Here is a 15,827-nt window from a genome sequence, read left to right as displayed (position 1 = left end):
CCAGGTCCCTGGCTCCTTGAAGCCATGTTTGACAGAGACCTTTCCCCCTGGTGTGAGGTGACTCACAGTCCCAGTGGAGTACACCTTCGGTTGGCGGAGCCATTCATGAGACCCCTGTGCCTTGATTTCTCGTGGAATACATGAAGATCACTCAAATGAGGACAAGCAGAGGCTGTTTGTGCAGTGCTCACTCTAGCAGGGAGTCGGCCACTGGCACTCGTGTTGGGCAGACACGCACAGGCAGGTTGGGGAGTTGTACAACTTTCTGTTAAAAAGGGTGGCAGAAGTGTTTGGATGTTATCAACACCCAAAAAGCAACCAAGGTAATAAATACGCCATATCAGTAGAATAAGGGACAGAAACCATACGATCATCTCAACAGACGCAGGGGAAGCAGCCAAACAAAAGCTCACACTCTTCCCTCATAAAGAAGCACTGAACTCGCTAGAAATGGAAAGGACCTGCCTCCACCTGATAAACAGCACTGACAAAAATACCCCAGCTAATGTGGTGTTCAGTGGTGAAAGCCGGGTAGCTCTTCCCCTACGATCAGGAGTAAGTGGGGTGAACACTCCCCACTACCATTCAACACTGTCCGGAAGGCTCTGGCAGGGCAGTTAGGTAAGAAAAAGACGTTAAGGGCACCCATATTAGAAAGGAAGAAGTAAAATGCTATGTTGAATATCTGTGCCCCGCCCATGTTGAAATTCTTCCTCTCCGTGTGACGGCATTTGGAAGTGAAGCCTTTGGAGACTGGGTTATGAGGTCAGAGCCTTCCTAAATTGGATGAGTGTCCTTATCAAAGAAGCCTTAGAAAGCCCCTGGGCCCCTTCCTTTCACTATGGCAGACACAGTGAGAAGACAGCTGTCTAGGAACCCAGAAGTAGGCCCCGACCAGACACCAGACCTACAGGTGCCTTGATCTTGGACTTCCCAGTCTCCAGAACTGTGGGAAATACATCTGTGTTGTTTATAAGCCACTCGGTTTATGGTAGTCTGTTGTGGCAGCTCAAAGGGACTAAGACATAAAACTTTCTATTTGCTGATTATACGACACCATATATAGAAAATCCACTAAACACCTTAAAACTAATAAACGTGCATAGCAATGTGGCAGGATACAAGATCAATATACAAAAATCAATTTTATTTCTATACACTAGCAATGAACAATCCAAAAACGAAATTAAGAAGACAATATTTACAATATCGGCAAAAAGAACATACCTAGAAATAATTTTAGCAAAAGAAGCGTAAAACTTGTGTACTGAAAAAGACAAAATATTTTTGAAAGAAATCAAAGAATATCGAATTAAATGGAAAGATATCCTGCAGTCATGGATCAGGAGACATCATATTGTTAAGATGGCAAAAATCCCGAATTCATCTATTGCTTCACACTCTCTATCAAAATCCCACCTGTCTTTTTACAAGCTGGTCCTCCAATTCATAAGGAAATTCATAAGGAAATACAAGGGTTTTGTATTTGTATTTTAGAAGAGCCAAAACAATCTAGAAAGAGAAGAGCAAAATTGGAGGGCTCACATTTCCTGATTCAAACTTACTGCAAAGCTACAGTAATCAAGACAGTGTGGTACTGGCATAAGGATAGGCATACAGATCAATGCAGTAAAGTTGAGACTCCAGAAACAAATCCTTGCATTTATGGTCAACTGATTTTTTTAAAGACAATTCAAGTGCAGCAGTGAGAAGGGGGGAAAGAGTAGAACGAAGTGTTCCATCTGTAGCTGACTGTGAACAATCAATTGCAATAACTCACAGCCTTCACACCAGCCATCAGTTGATTTTTGACAAGGGTGCCAAGACAATTCAATGGGAGAAGGAATAGTCTTTTCAGAAAATGGTGCTGGGACAACTGGCTATCCATGTGCAAAAGAATGAAGTTGGACCCCGACCTCATGCTGTGCACAAAAATTAACTCAAAATGGATCGTAGACCTAAATGTAAGCACTAAAATTACAAAATCCTTAGGAAGGCCAGGCGCAATGGCTCACACCTGTAATCCCAGCACTTTGGGAGGCCGAGGCGAGCAGATCACCTGAGATCAGGAGTTTGAGTCCAGCCTGGCCAACATGGTGAAACCTCGTCTCTACTAAAAACACAAAAATTAACTGGGCGTGGCGGTGGCGGGTGCCTGTAATCGCAGCTACTCGGGAGGCTGAGGCAAAAGAATCGCTTGAACCCAGAAGGCAGAGGTTGCAGTGAGCCGAGATCACACCACTGCACTCCAGCTTTGGCAACAGAGAGAGACTTTATCTCAAAAAAAAAAAAAAAGAAAGAAAAAAGAAAAAATAAATAAAATCCTTAGGAAAGGACATAGGAATAAATCTTGGTGACCTTGTGTTAAACAATGGTTTTTAATATACAATACCAAAAGCACAGGCAACAAAAGAAAAAATAGAGAAATTGGACTTGGCCAAAGCTAAAAACTTTTGTGCATCAAAGGACACCATCAAGGAAGTGGAAAGGCAACCCACGAAATGGGAGAAAACCTTTGTGAATCATCTATTTGATAAGGGAGTAGTATCTAAACATGTAAAGAACTCTTATAACTTACCAACAAAAAGACAAACCACCTACCTTTAAGGATGGATAAAGGATTACAACAGGCCTTGCTCCAAAGAAGATGTACACATGACCAATAAGCTCATGAAAAGATGTCCCCATTATTAGTCATCAGGGAAATGCAAATCAAAACACAGCAAGATACCACAGCTATAAATAAAAGAGACAGACAATAACAAGTGTTGGCAGAGGTATGGAGAAGTTGGAACCATCCTTCATTGCTGGTGGGAATGCAAAATAGTGCAGCCACTTTGGAAAACAGACTGGCTGTTTCTCAAAATGCTAAACACAGAGTTGCCATAAAAACCAGCAATTCCATTCCTAGACGTGTGTGTGTGTGTGTGTGTGTGTGTGTGTGTGTATCCAAGAGAAATGAAAGCATATGTCTGTATAACAATATGCACATACATGTTCATAGCAGTACTGGTTTGTTTTGTTGTTTTGTTTTGTTTTTTGAGACAGAGTCTTGCTCTGTTGCCCAGGCTGGAGTGCAGTGGTGCACTGCAACCTCCGCCCCCCCAGATTCAAGAGATTCTTCTGCCTCAGCCTCCTGAGTAGCTGAGATTACAGACATGCACCACCATGCCTGGCTAATTTTTGTATTTTTAATAGAGACAGGGGGTTTCACCATGTTGGCCAGGCTGATCTCAAACTCTTGGCCTCGAGTGGTCCACCTGCCTCATCTTCCCAAAGTGCTAGGATTACAGGCATGAGCCACTGCACGCAGCCAGCACTAGTTTTAATAGCTAAAAAGTGGGAACAATTCAAATATTCATCAGTGAATAAATAAATAAACAAAATATTGATCTACCCATACAGTGGAATATTATTCAGCCATAAAAATAAACAAAGTACTGATACAAGCTACAACATGGATGAACTTTGAGGATATGATGCTGAGGGAAAGAAGCCAAACCCAAAAGACTGTTGTGATTCCATTTTTTTTCAAGTGGTTAGAATGGGCAAATTAATAGAGATGGAAAATAGATTGCTGAGTGGCTGCCTGGGGCTTTGCGGACGTGATGGGGAGTGGGTGCTAACAGGTGTCTATGGGGGTCTGTCTTTGGGATGTTGAAAATGTTCTAAAATTAGGCAGTGGTGATGGTTGCACAATTCTGTGACTACTCTAAAGTCACACCACACTAAGTCTACAGTTTAAATTGCTAAGTTTTATGCTATATGAATTTTATCTCAATAAAGGTATAAAAGACCTTCCAAAGGCCGGGCGCAGTGGCTCACGCCTGTAATCCCAGCACGTTGGGAAGCCAAGACGGGCGGATCATGAGGTCAGGAGATTGAGACCATCCTGGCTAACACAGTGAAACCCCGTGTCTACTAAAAATACAAAAAAAATTAGCGTGTTGGCGGGCGCCTATAGTCCCAGCTACTCGGGAGGCTGAGGCAGGAGAATGGCGTGAACCCGGGAGGTGGAGCTTGCAGTGAGCCGAGATTGCACCACTGCACTCCAGCCTGGGCGACAGAGCGAGACTCCGTCTCAAAAAAAAAAAAAAAAAAAAAAAGAAAAAAAGAAAAAAAGAAAAACCTTCCAAAATACCAACAAAACCAACCAAGAGAGAAGGCTTCAGATGTGTGCTGCTAGAGGCAGCAGGCTGGGGAGGCTGAGGCTGTGGGCTGGAGAAGCTGGAGGCAGCCACCCTTCATATTTGCCTTCCTCCAGTTGGTCTTGAGTTGGGGGCAAAAATAGGGAACCTGGCAGCCATCAGCCGTGGCCTGAGCCTCTGGGGTGATTGCTACAGAGGTGTGGTTTGGCTTCCAGGCTTCTCAGGGGTCAGAGTTCTATTGACATATGTGATCCGGCCGCTGCCCACTGGCATGGTTAGTCTTTCCTCCTTGTGTAGAAAGCCGGGATAAAAACTGCCCTATTGGCCAGGTGCAGTGGCTCACGCCTGTAATCCCAGCACTTTGGGAGGCCGAGACGGGCGGATCACGAGGTCAGGAGATCAAGACCATCCTGGCTAACACGGTGAAACCCCGTCTCTACTAAAAATGCAAAACATTAGCCGGGCGTGGTGGCGGGCGCCTGCAGTCCCAGCTACTTGGGAGGCTGAGGCAGGAGAATGGCGTGAACCCGGGAGGCGGAGCTGCACGCCACTGCACTCCAGCCGGGGTGACTGGCGAGACTCCGTCTCAAAAAAAAACCAAAACAAACAACAAAAAAACAACAAAAACACTGCCCTATGTCCAGCATTGACAGGCAGGGCTGAGTGCCATCTGGGGCCTGGGACACATGTGTAGTTATCTTCTCCAGGGGCTCCTGGCTGGCACTGTTCTTGCCCAGGGGGCCCTGCCTTTGTAGGGCTCCCAGTCTAGAAGGGGAAAACATTAAATAGGTGGACACGTCACTCAATTCAAGAATTTGGGGTAGTGACCCGAGCTACAGAGAAACCAAGAGGTAACGGGAAAAGGAATGATTTGGGGCCTAGCAGTCAGGACCAAGCACGCCGGGCAGGGACACTGTTCTGAGGCCTTTGTCTGACACTTGGGGGATGAGGGGCCCTTCCAGGTCCCGGAAACAGCAAAGGCCCAAGGCCAGATAGTGTTGGGGGGACCCTGGGGCCAGGCGGGGCTGGGAACCTCCATGTTAGTGCCTGGGTGCTTAGAGGTGTGGAGCCCTGGGGGGCAGGGCACGCAGGGCACGCAGGGCCCGAGTGGTGCTTTTAAACCTCTCTGGCCGAAGGGCAAGAACAGACCTTGGGGCCAGATGGGAAGCAGGGAGACCAGTGATTGCTTCCTGCTGGGGCCAGGCCAGAGCTGACAACAGCTGGGACTGGAGGCAGAGATGGCCAAGAGGTTCCAAGAAAAGGGCCCTCTCTGCTTTCAGGAGAGTAAATAATCCTCTTGTGAGGTTTGCAAGGGGATGCAAGGCTTGGGGGCAGGGAGGGGAGGGGACCCCCGGGAGGAGGGGAGGGCTGAGCACCAGAGGGTGCAGGGGACCCCAGGGAGGAGGGGAGGGCTGAGCACCAGAGGGTGCGGGGGACCCCAGGAAGGAGGGGAGGGCTGAGCACCAGAGGGTGCAGGGGACCCCAGGGAGGAGGGGAGGGCTGAGCACCAGAGGGTGCGGGGGACCCCAGGGAGGAGGGGAGGGCTAAGCACCAGAGGGTGTGTGGTGCTTTCAGGCTCATGCATGCATGGATTTGGGGTGAGATGCGGGAGTGGGCACACCCCGTGGGGTAGGCCAGGGGTGGGAAGCCTGAGTGTGTAGTGCCCAGGGGAGCCTTGATGAGATGTCCCAGGGATCTCTTTGGAGACCCCAAGTCATGGGATCCGCTAAAGTCTCCGGCAGTTTGTGGTGATGGCGTGTGGGGTGGGGATGGGAGTCTCTCCGGGAGCTGCAGGGCTCTGGGGGCCTCCCCTTCGTTCTGCTCTGGGTGGGAGACAGGTGGAAGGAGCAATTCAGGAGCCCAGTGGATAGAGGGGATGCTGTAGGCACAGGCTGAGGCCTGGTTGGCCTCTGAGGGTCCATGATCTGGACCAAGAGCAGCAGGCAGTGGCCAGGCAGGGCCACGGAAGCCCAGGATGGACATCAGAGAGGTGCTCTACTGTGGAGATTTCGTCCCCTCAGGGGATCCTGGCCAGGACCTGTACAGCCTGGTGCACACACTGTTATCATCACGAGGACTCCTGGGTATGAGAAGGGCTGGTAAAGCTCTGATACTATCTCCTCCTCAGGATCCCTGGCAGGCAGTGGAATCCGGAAATCCAGGCTGAGCTGAGCAGGGGGAGGCCCTGCCGAGGGGACATGGCTAGATGGTCCTGCTGGCTGGAGTGGGGTTGGGGCCTCCTGGGTGGGCCCAGGAGGGCTGGTAGCCACTGGACTCTGTGACTCTGTGGGACTGGCTTGAGGGGGAAGACAGTGAATAGTCTACCTATTTACTGTCTCCAGCTGGGGCTCCCCTCTCCAGGGGGGCACCCCTTCACTGATGGGCTCCTCTCCCTGTACTGAGTGACCCCTGTCGGTGCCTGCAGGTTGGGGATAGGTGGGGCTGGCTGGCACCTGACATTGATTTAATAAATCAATAATTTTGGGGGTGGCTGCCTGCTGGAGGTGGGATGGGTGGTGGGGGAGTCACCTTCACTCTTGTCTAAACCCATGAGTTTTTGTTCAACATAGGGATAAGGAAGCAGCTTGTTAGGACCCTGTTCCCTGCAGAAGGGTGGGTGGGGCTGGTGGGAGGGTCTGCCGGCCGTGACCAGAGCTGGCTGAGCTACCCTGGGCTTCATGTCCCCAGGTGCAGCGTAGCTGTGGGAAGCCCACGGGCCTCTGGTCCCCTTCCTACAAGCTGTGTGAGGTTTAAAGGGGCTAGAAGCACAGAAGAGGACCCAGTTCTGCTTTTCCAATCGGCTGTGTTCCCTCCATGCTGGTGCCCACCAGGCCCGGCCTTTTTTGGCCAGGGTCACCTTGTCCTGGACCCAGCCCTGACCCCTCTGTCCTCCACTGTGTTGTCACCATCCCCTGTGAGGAGGGACCCCTGAGGGCTCTTCCTCCAGCTCCAGGGGCTCTTCCTGACCCCTGATCCTCACAGCCTGGGCCTCCGCAGAGGCTTCTGGGGCCACTGGTTCCCTGTACAAGCTGATAGCCGCTGTTAATGACATTGCCTCGTTTACTTCAGCATGAGCTGGGCCACAGAGAGGAAGCTGTGTTGCTGAAGGGGACTCTGAAGTTTCCCTCTGGAGGGCTGCCTGGCTGAGACCCGAATAAGTGGGCAGTGCCCAAGAAAAGAAAGGGGAGCTTGTCGGATGCTGGGCAGCCCTGCCTGGCCCCAACCTGCAGACATAGATAGGGCAGGGGGGTCACCCAGCCCAGTGAGGGGAGCTCATCTGTGGAGGGAGCCCCGTGGAGTAGAGATCCCATCAGAGGACCCTGTTGGCAGAGGGGAGCCCCCCTGGAGGGGGACCCCATCAGTGGAGGGGAGCCACAGCTGGACAGGGGACCCCATCAGCAGAGGGGAGCCACAGCTGGACAGGGGACCCCATCAGCAGAGGGGAGTCCCACCTGGAGAGGGAACCCTGTCAGCAGAGGGGAGTCCCAGATGGAAAGGGGACCCTGTCACTGGAGGGGAGCCCCAGCGGGAGAGGGGACCATCAGTGGAGGGGAGCCACAGCTGGAGAGTGGACCCCATCAGCAGAGGGGAGCCCCTGGAGAGGGGACCCCATCAGCAGAGGGAAACCCACAGGGGTATCCAGAGGGGAGGCCAGATTGGGTATCTTGGGAGTGGGAAGTTGGGTCAAAGGTAAGATTTTTTCAGCGAGCAAGCTTGCTTCAGGTTGGAAGTGCCCAGCGGGAAGTGGGGGTTGGTGGACGCAGCAAGGAGGAAGCTCCGGGGTCTTTGACAGCGGCTGCTCCCCACTGCAGAGCTCACAATCTCTTGAGGACTCCAAGAATGAACGGACGGCCAAGCCTGGGCCTCCGCTGGGAACAGCACAGCCGTGGAAGAGGAGGGAGATCGTGCTCATGTCGGGAGCAGGCTGGAGAGAGAGGCTTGGGTTGGGTGATGGTTTGGTTCTTATGTGAAGGAGAGTGAAGAACCACGTGCGGTTATTGCTCTGCTCTCCAAATCAATCCTGAATAACTGGGAGAGAAAAACGTAAAAATGAGACCAGTGAATGGGAGGTGGGAGGGGCTCGTGGCACACGAGGTGGCCGCCCCACTCCTGTTGGCCGTGGGAGCGCGGGGGGCCACATGCATGCCAGGGACACCGAGCTCCTGGCCCTGGGCCAGCCTCACTGGCAGTGGCTGGGGACAGTGGGTCTCTGTGTCTCCTCCTCGTCTCTACAGTCCCTGGCTGGGTGCCCACCCTCTCCCTCATCTCGCCGTCTGCCTTCCTTTCATTTCTTTCTGGCATGGTTCTCTCACTGTCCAGGAAGGAACTTGGCGTCTTGCACTCCAGGCAGGCAGAGCCAGGAGCCCAGCTGACCCAGAAGGGCTCGGCTGGAGTGGGTGGGTGGTGGGAAAGTGGCTGGTGCCCCAAATGCAGAGCCTGCCCCATCTGCTGTGCCTGGAGGGCACCCCTCACTCCTCAGGCTCTCCAGAAGGTCAGCCATGGGGCCAGGGTTGGGGCCCATTCTGTACCCTGCTGTATCCCAGGGACCATTTAAATGGGGGCCTGGCACAGACTAGGGGTTCATTTGTTAATTGAATAAGCAAAGCCCAAAGCCCCCCATGTTCCTCGCCTGAGCCAAGAAGGAAGCCTGGGCCTGACCTCTGAGTGCACCCACCCTCCTTGCGGGGTAGGAAGACAGTGGCATTGCATAACTGACCACCTACAGGACCAGGCCTTGCCTAGAGGGAGCAGGTGCCTTGATGCTCCTAGATCGCTGGCCAGACTCCCCCTCCCCGGTCCTTGGAGCCTCCTTGCTCCTTCAACCCCTGTCAGAGTCCATGGGACAAGGCAAGACTAGGGACACTGTCTCCTCCCCCAGATGTGGCTGATCTCAACCTGGAGCCTCTCCCCAGGGCTGCCCAGGACCGGGGTTCAGATCATGAGCCCAGGATGCACTGTGGTCTGTGTGTTCCCCCACACTCGTGCACTGAGAGACCCATCTTGTTTCCCACGAGCCCCTTGGTGCTGGGTGCCGAGTGAGGGCATAGCCCTGGTGAGCCTGGTGGTCTTCTCCAGGCTCTGATGCTTCCTTCCAGTCCCCCGGCCCTCCCCTCAGTGTGCAGTATGTGGAGGTTGAGGGGGCTGCTGTGGTCTGAATGTGTCCCCCACCTCTGTGCCCATAGTTTACTAACATCATTGTCATGGGAGCAGGCTCTGACAGAAGGAGGAGTTTGGTCCCCTTCTTTCTGGCTGTCTCTCTCTCCCTCTCTGCCCTTCTGTCGTGGGATGAGGCAGTACAAAGGCCCTTGCCAGAGGCAGCCTCTCGATCTTGGACCTCCCAGCCTCTAGGACGAGGAGCCAAAAAGTTACCCAGTCTGTGGTTTTCTGTTCTAACAGAACATGATGGACTAAGACCGCAGGACTTGCCAAGTCCCCCCAGTTTATCACCCTTAGGCCACACCCTGATATGGTTTGGATCTGTGTCCCTGCCCAAATCTCATGTGGAATTGTAATCCCCAATGCTGGAGGTGGGGCCTGCTGGGAGGTGATTGGATCTTGGGGGTGGAATTCCCCCCAGTGCTGTTCTCACGATAGTGAGTTCTCATGAGACCTGCTTGTTTAAAAGCATATGGCACCTCCCCTCTCTTCCTCTGGGCTTCCTCCTGCTCCGGCCACGCAAAGTGCCAGCTCCTCCTTTGCCTTCCGCCATGATTGTAAGTTTCCTGAACCCGCCCCCAGAAGCCATGTGGATGCCAGCACCATGCTTTCTGTACAGCCTGGGGAACGGTAAGCCAATTAAACCTCCTTTCTTTATGAATTACCCAGTCTCAAGTATTCTTCATACTAGTGCGAGAACGGATGAGTACGCCCACTTTGTCCAATCCAGTCACACTTCTGCATGACTCTCCATCAAACCTCACATAAAAATACACGCGTTTCCCTCTTCCCTTGGGTCCTCATTTCTTTTTTCTTTCTTTTTTTTTTTTTCTGTTACCCAGGCATCTCGGCTCACTGCAACCTCCACCTCCCGGATTCAAGAGAGTCTCCTGCCTCAGCCTCCCCAGTAGCTGGGACTACAGGTGCCTGCCACCATGCCTGGCTGATTTTGTATTTTTAGTAGAGATGGGGTCTCACTATGTTGGCCAGCTTGGTCTCGGAACTCCTGACTTCAAATGATCCGCTCGCCTCGGCCTCCCAAAGTGCTGGGTCCTCATTTGTGAAGGCTCCTATACTACATGAAACTGATATTGAATAAATGTGTCTGCTTTTCTCTTGTTAATCTGTCTTCTGTTATGAGAGCCTCAACCATGAACCTGGCGACAAATGAGGAAGTAAATCTTTTCTCCTCCAGGTGCTTTGGACGTGCTGGGGGGTTCTGTGAGGGCCTCATGGTTTGGAGAAGCAGGACTCCCATCACAGGGCCCCAGGCAGAGAGCACACCATACCAAAGACGGTGGGATGCCCAGCTGGACCGGGCTGGGACCCAGGGAACCCCAGGAGGAGACTGCCCTCTGCCCCACTCACCTGGGAGCACCTCCCCCGGGGCGTTCTTCCAAATCTGGTGTCCGCCTTGATGTGCTCCTGATTCCTTTGCTTCTTGTCCTACACTCCCTGTGCAGGCTCTGGAGACAGAGCTCCGATGGCTCGTGGGTCCCCATCACTTTCACTCTTGGCCATGTCAAAGGCTGCTGGTCAGACCCTGAGTCCCTCTGCAGTGGCCCAGAGTTCCAAGGTCCTGTAGGTCGGAAGGAAGGGCCTTGCCCCACTCCATCAGGGGCTATGGATGGAGCCCCGAACCAGGTCTGTCATGGGAGGGTTTGAGCGCCCACGCCTGTCCAAGCAGCTGCAACTGCAGTTCTTCCGGGAGCTTCCAGCCCTTTGGGCCTCTGCCCACTCTCCCTCTGGCAGAATGTGACGCACCTGCTGGTCTGATTCCATGATAGGAAGACAAGCAAGTTGCAGTCCTGACCTTCAGTGCCTCATATGTGACCTTATTTGGAAATAAGGTCACTGCAGATGTAACTAAGATATGGCCATTAGGATCCTGCTCAGATCTGACCAGTGACCTTAGGAACGGGAATTTGGATGCAGACGCACACACAGGAAGGATGCCGTGTGAAGGTGAAGGCAGAGATTAGAGTGATGCTCCATGAGCCAAGAAACACAAGGCTGCCTGGGAGCCCCAGAGGTTGGAGGGACTGGATAGAGGCTGCAGGGACTGGGAAGAGGCTGGAGGGACTGGGCAGAGGTTGGAGGGACTGGGCAGAGGCTGCAGGGACTGGGCAGAGGCTTCAGGGACTGGGCAGAGGCTCCCTCGCAGCCCCCGAAGGAACCAGCCCCAACAACAACTTGAGCTTGGACTTGGGGCACCCAGGGCTGGGGAGATAAATGTCTGCTGTGAAGGCTGCCAGACTGGCACTTTGCTGTGGCAGTCCTGGCAGACGATGGCGGGTGACTTTAGTCATGCTTAACAAGCAGCCCCGAATGGTGCAGACCCATCAGAATGGGGTTGGCCACGGCATCGAGTGACGTTCCAGAAGCTCTCTGTCGTGCCCTGCTTGGATCCTGGGGGAAGGGACCGGGTAGCCTCTGGGGGACACCTGGAGGCTCAAGGTCGGGGCTGTTCAGCCAGCATGGAAGCCGTTCTGTGTTTTAACAACCACATGAATGTGCAGGTGCACACCACTCAATTTCAGGCCTGCGAGACAAGAAACGCCCTCAGGTCCCAGGTGGGCCTGGCTTCCGTGTCCGCAGCTCCAGGCCCAGGCACCCTCGGGCCCCAGGCGGGCCTGGCTTCCGTGTCCGCAGAGCTCCAGGCCCAGGCACCCTCGGGCCCCAGGCGGGCCTGGCTTCCGTGTCCGCAGCTCCAGGCCCAGGCGCCCTCGGGCCCCAGGCGGGCCTGGCTTCCGTGTCCGCAGAGCTCCAGGCCCAGGCGCCCTCGGGTCCCAGGCGGGCCTGGCTTCCGTGTCCGCAGCTCCAGGCACAACCTTTGGAATGTGTTGCTTCCAAACCGTCTGGGGTTCGGTTCCCCAAGAGACACTGCCAGACACAGACGTGCAGGTCGAGGGCAAAGTGGCGAGTGCTCTTGGGGACAAGGGCTGGGAGAGAGGGAAGGAGCAGGTGCGGGGAGCTGAGCTTTGCTCCACTCGCAAAGATGGTTTCTGATGATGCCTTGGGTGCTTTTGGAGCATTGACCTTTAGCGAGGCCATGAATTGAGGTGAAGGACCTGACCTGTTGCTTCCTCCATCGACCATTCATTGGGTAGAGGTGGCTTCCAGGGCAGGGAGAAGCCATGGGTGAGGCAACGGACTTTGGCTGAGGGCATTTCCTTGGGAGAAGAAAGCTGAGAACTGTGGGCAGCCGGCTGGACCAGTGCTCTGGTCCCACTGGGAGGGACGGTGCAGTGCACAGCAGTGAGCGCCTGCCATGGTCCTCCAAGATGTAGATGGATAGATACAGAGACAGATACACGGAGTGAGATAGATAAATAAGTACAGATCCATAGAGACCAAGACAGACAGACAGATAGACAGACAGGCAGACAGACAGGCAGGCAGACAGACAGGCAGACAGACAGACAGACAGGCAAACAGGCAGACAGACAGGCAGGCAGACAGACAGGCAGACAGGCAGACAGATAGATAGGCAAACAGGCAGACAGACAGACAGGCAGGCAGGCAGACAGATTAGACAGACAGGCAGACAGACAGGCAGGCAGACAGACAGACAGATAGACAGATCGAGATTACCATAGAGACAGAGATAGAGATAGATCAGAGAGCTATAGAGATGTAGACGGAGATATAGATATAGGTGGACATAGAGAGAGGTCAGTAGAGACATAGGCAGCTAGCTGAGTAGCTGGATGGATGGATGGAAGAAAGGGGAGTTTATTATGGGAATCGGCTCACATGATTATGGAGACTGAGAAGTCCCATGATTTGCCCTGTGCAAGGAGACCCAAGGAGGCTGGTAGTGTGGCTCAGTTTAAGCCTGAAGATCTGAGAACCAGGGAGGCCGACAGTGTAACTCGCAGTCAGAGGGGCCACTGGTATAAGTCCCAGGGTCCAAAGGCCAGAGAACCAGGAGTTCCGATGTCTAAGGGCAATAGGAGGTGGGTGTCCCATCTCTGGCAGAGGAAGAGAGAGAGCAAGAGGGCACCAATTCATCTTTCCCTTCTGCCTGGGCCCTCAGTGGATTGGAATGTCTGCTGTGAAGGCTGATGGTACCTCCCACACTGGGTGAGGACAGATCTTCCTTACTCAGCCCATGGACTCAAATGCCAGTCTCTCCTGGAAACACCCTGGCAGGCATACCCAGAGATAATGCTTTCATGCTCTCTGGGTATCCCTTCATCCAGTCAAGTTGACAGCTGAAACGAGCCATTGCAAGTTCACTCCTTGTCAGCTTGGAGCCCATGCACGCCTCCTTAAACTGTACTTCATCTCCAAATAGACAGCAGCAAGGTCATGGTTCCAACTAACATGTTACAACTATCCCGCATGCAACCAGACACGCACTGACTCCTTCCCTGGAAGAGGAGGTGAATTCTCTCCCAGTATCCCACAGCCTCAATATTGTCATGTAAAATTCACGATACCTTGATACTGAGACAAAGTCAGTAGATCTTACGTTACATGATAAAGGAGTAAGAGAGGAAAGAAAACAGATATTTGCTTAATATATGTACGCATATGCACAAATGCTTTCTTAACAAATTAGAGAGGAAACATTCATGAGAGTTACAGTCCTCATTTCTGCAACTGGCCAAGCTACAGGAGTACCTAGTATTTATAACCACTGTCCATTCTGTAGTCCCTTTGCCCTCAGCAAGCACCTCAGCTGGTAATGGTTCTGTACCTGGCCGGGTGACCCAAGGCTTCAGTGCTTAAGGGTCTGGGCCTTGCTGTAGTTTCCTAGGGAAACTTGCCTTGCTGTGGTTTCTAGGGATCTTAACCACAGGGTATGGTTACACTTAGAGAAGCCCTAAGGGGCCTCCTGCATTCACATGCTCTTCCGCATCTCCCGTGTGGAGTGCAGTCCGATGTCCCCTGGGTCCTCTGGATCAATCCCCAGCCAGCATCCAAACTCCCTTATCGGCCTGTTGACTCTGAGGCTTGAGGAGCCCCAAGTGCCCAGGTGGCAGTTTACCTTCCAGTTCAATGGAGTCATTGTTGTGTCTCCTGGTGGTAGCATCCCTCACCTTGGAACCAAGGCCCCAGGCCAGCAGAGCATAAAGCCATGGGAACGGGAAACAAAAACCCTGCTACTGGGTCACTGGGGGTGATGGTGGGTGGTGCCACTCCCACTTCTGCCCCTTGGTTCCTGGACCCGTGAATCCTGACTGTGGGAGAGACAGCTCCACATACTGGACACTGATCCACAGCACAGACAGCCTCCTGGAGCAGCACCTTGCCCCAGCCCTGCAAGGCATCGCCACCCAGCTAGTGCTGGAGTCGTGTTTGCAAAAGCCCATTCCACCGTTCTATCACACTGGCTGCTTCAGGATGATGGAGTACATGGTAAGACGTGTGAATGCCGCGAGCATGAGCCCACCGCCACACTTCTTTGGCTGCAAAGTGAGTTCATTGGTCAAAGCAATGCTGTGTGGACAGCACGGCAGTGGATGAGGCGTTCTGAGCCCACAGATGGTAGTGACGACAGAAACACCATGTGCAGGGAAGATAAATGCATATCCATGGCAGGCGCCTATCCCAGTAAGAACAAACCAGCGCCCCTCCCGTGATGGGAGCTGTCCAGTGTCACCCACCTGCCCCCAGCCACCCGGCTGATCACTCTGGGGACTCAGCGCCCCTCCCATGATGGGAGCCTCTAGTGTCATCCACCTGCCCCCAGGCACCAGGCTGATCACTCTGGGGAATGGAGCCTATCAGGCTGAGTGTTGGTCTCTGCTGCTGGAAGATTGGGCACACAGTGCTGGTGGTACCCAGCTTGGCCTTGGTGAGTGGAAGTCCATGTTGCTGAGCCCATGCACAACCACAAAGCCACCAAGCCGCTTTGCTCAGGAGCTCAGTGGGTGATGAGAGGGGTGGCTGGGAAAAGCCTAACTGGTGTTCATAGAGCAGGTCATCCTGTCCACCTGATTACTGAAGTCCTCCTCTGCTGAGGTCACCCTTTGGTGAGCATCCACGTGGGACACAGATATCTTGATGTCATTTGCCTGTTCAGAGAGGGCTGTCTATACATCTCTTCCATACATTTCTTGGTCACCAATTTTCCAATCATGTTCCTTTCAAGCACCTGACCATCCACCTAAATCACTGGCAACAGCCAAGAATCAAATATCGTCACACATCTGCTCCTTCTAAGTGGAGCACAGACAGGTGCATGCCAGCAGTTCTACCCACAGGGAAGACTCCTCTTCACCACTGTCCTTGAGGGATGTCCCCCAGGGGCTATAGGACCGCAGCTGTCCACTTTCCGGTAGTGTCTGCATACTGAGCAGAACCATTTGTAAGTCTGGTGTAAGTTTTCTCTTCCTCTGTCAACTAATGAGAGGGGAGCAGCAGTGGGGTGGCCCAACAGGCTTTGGGCCACTACTTGACGTAACTTACTTGTGCCTTCAGGACCCGCTTGGGCCTGATCGCCTATCCCCCACTTCCACTGGCTGATGCAGCACTGCTGTGCACACATGACTTTATGGCTACGTGGGTCAG

This window comes from Trachypithecus francoisi, unplaced genomic scaffold (assembly GCF_009764315.1).
Source record: "Trachypithecus francoisi isolate TF-2019V2 unplaced genomic scaffold, Tfra_2.0 Lachesis_group8, whole genome shotgun sequence".
Lineage (NCBI taxonomy): Eukaryota > Metazoa > Chordata > Mammalia > Primates > Cercopithecidae > Trachypithecus > Trachypithecus francoisi.
This window is presented reverse-complemented; position numbering follows the sequence as displayed.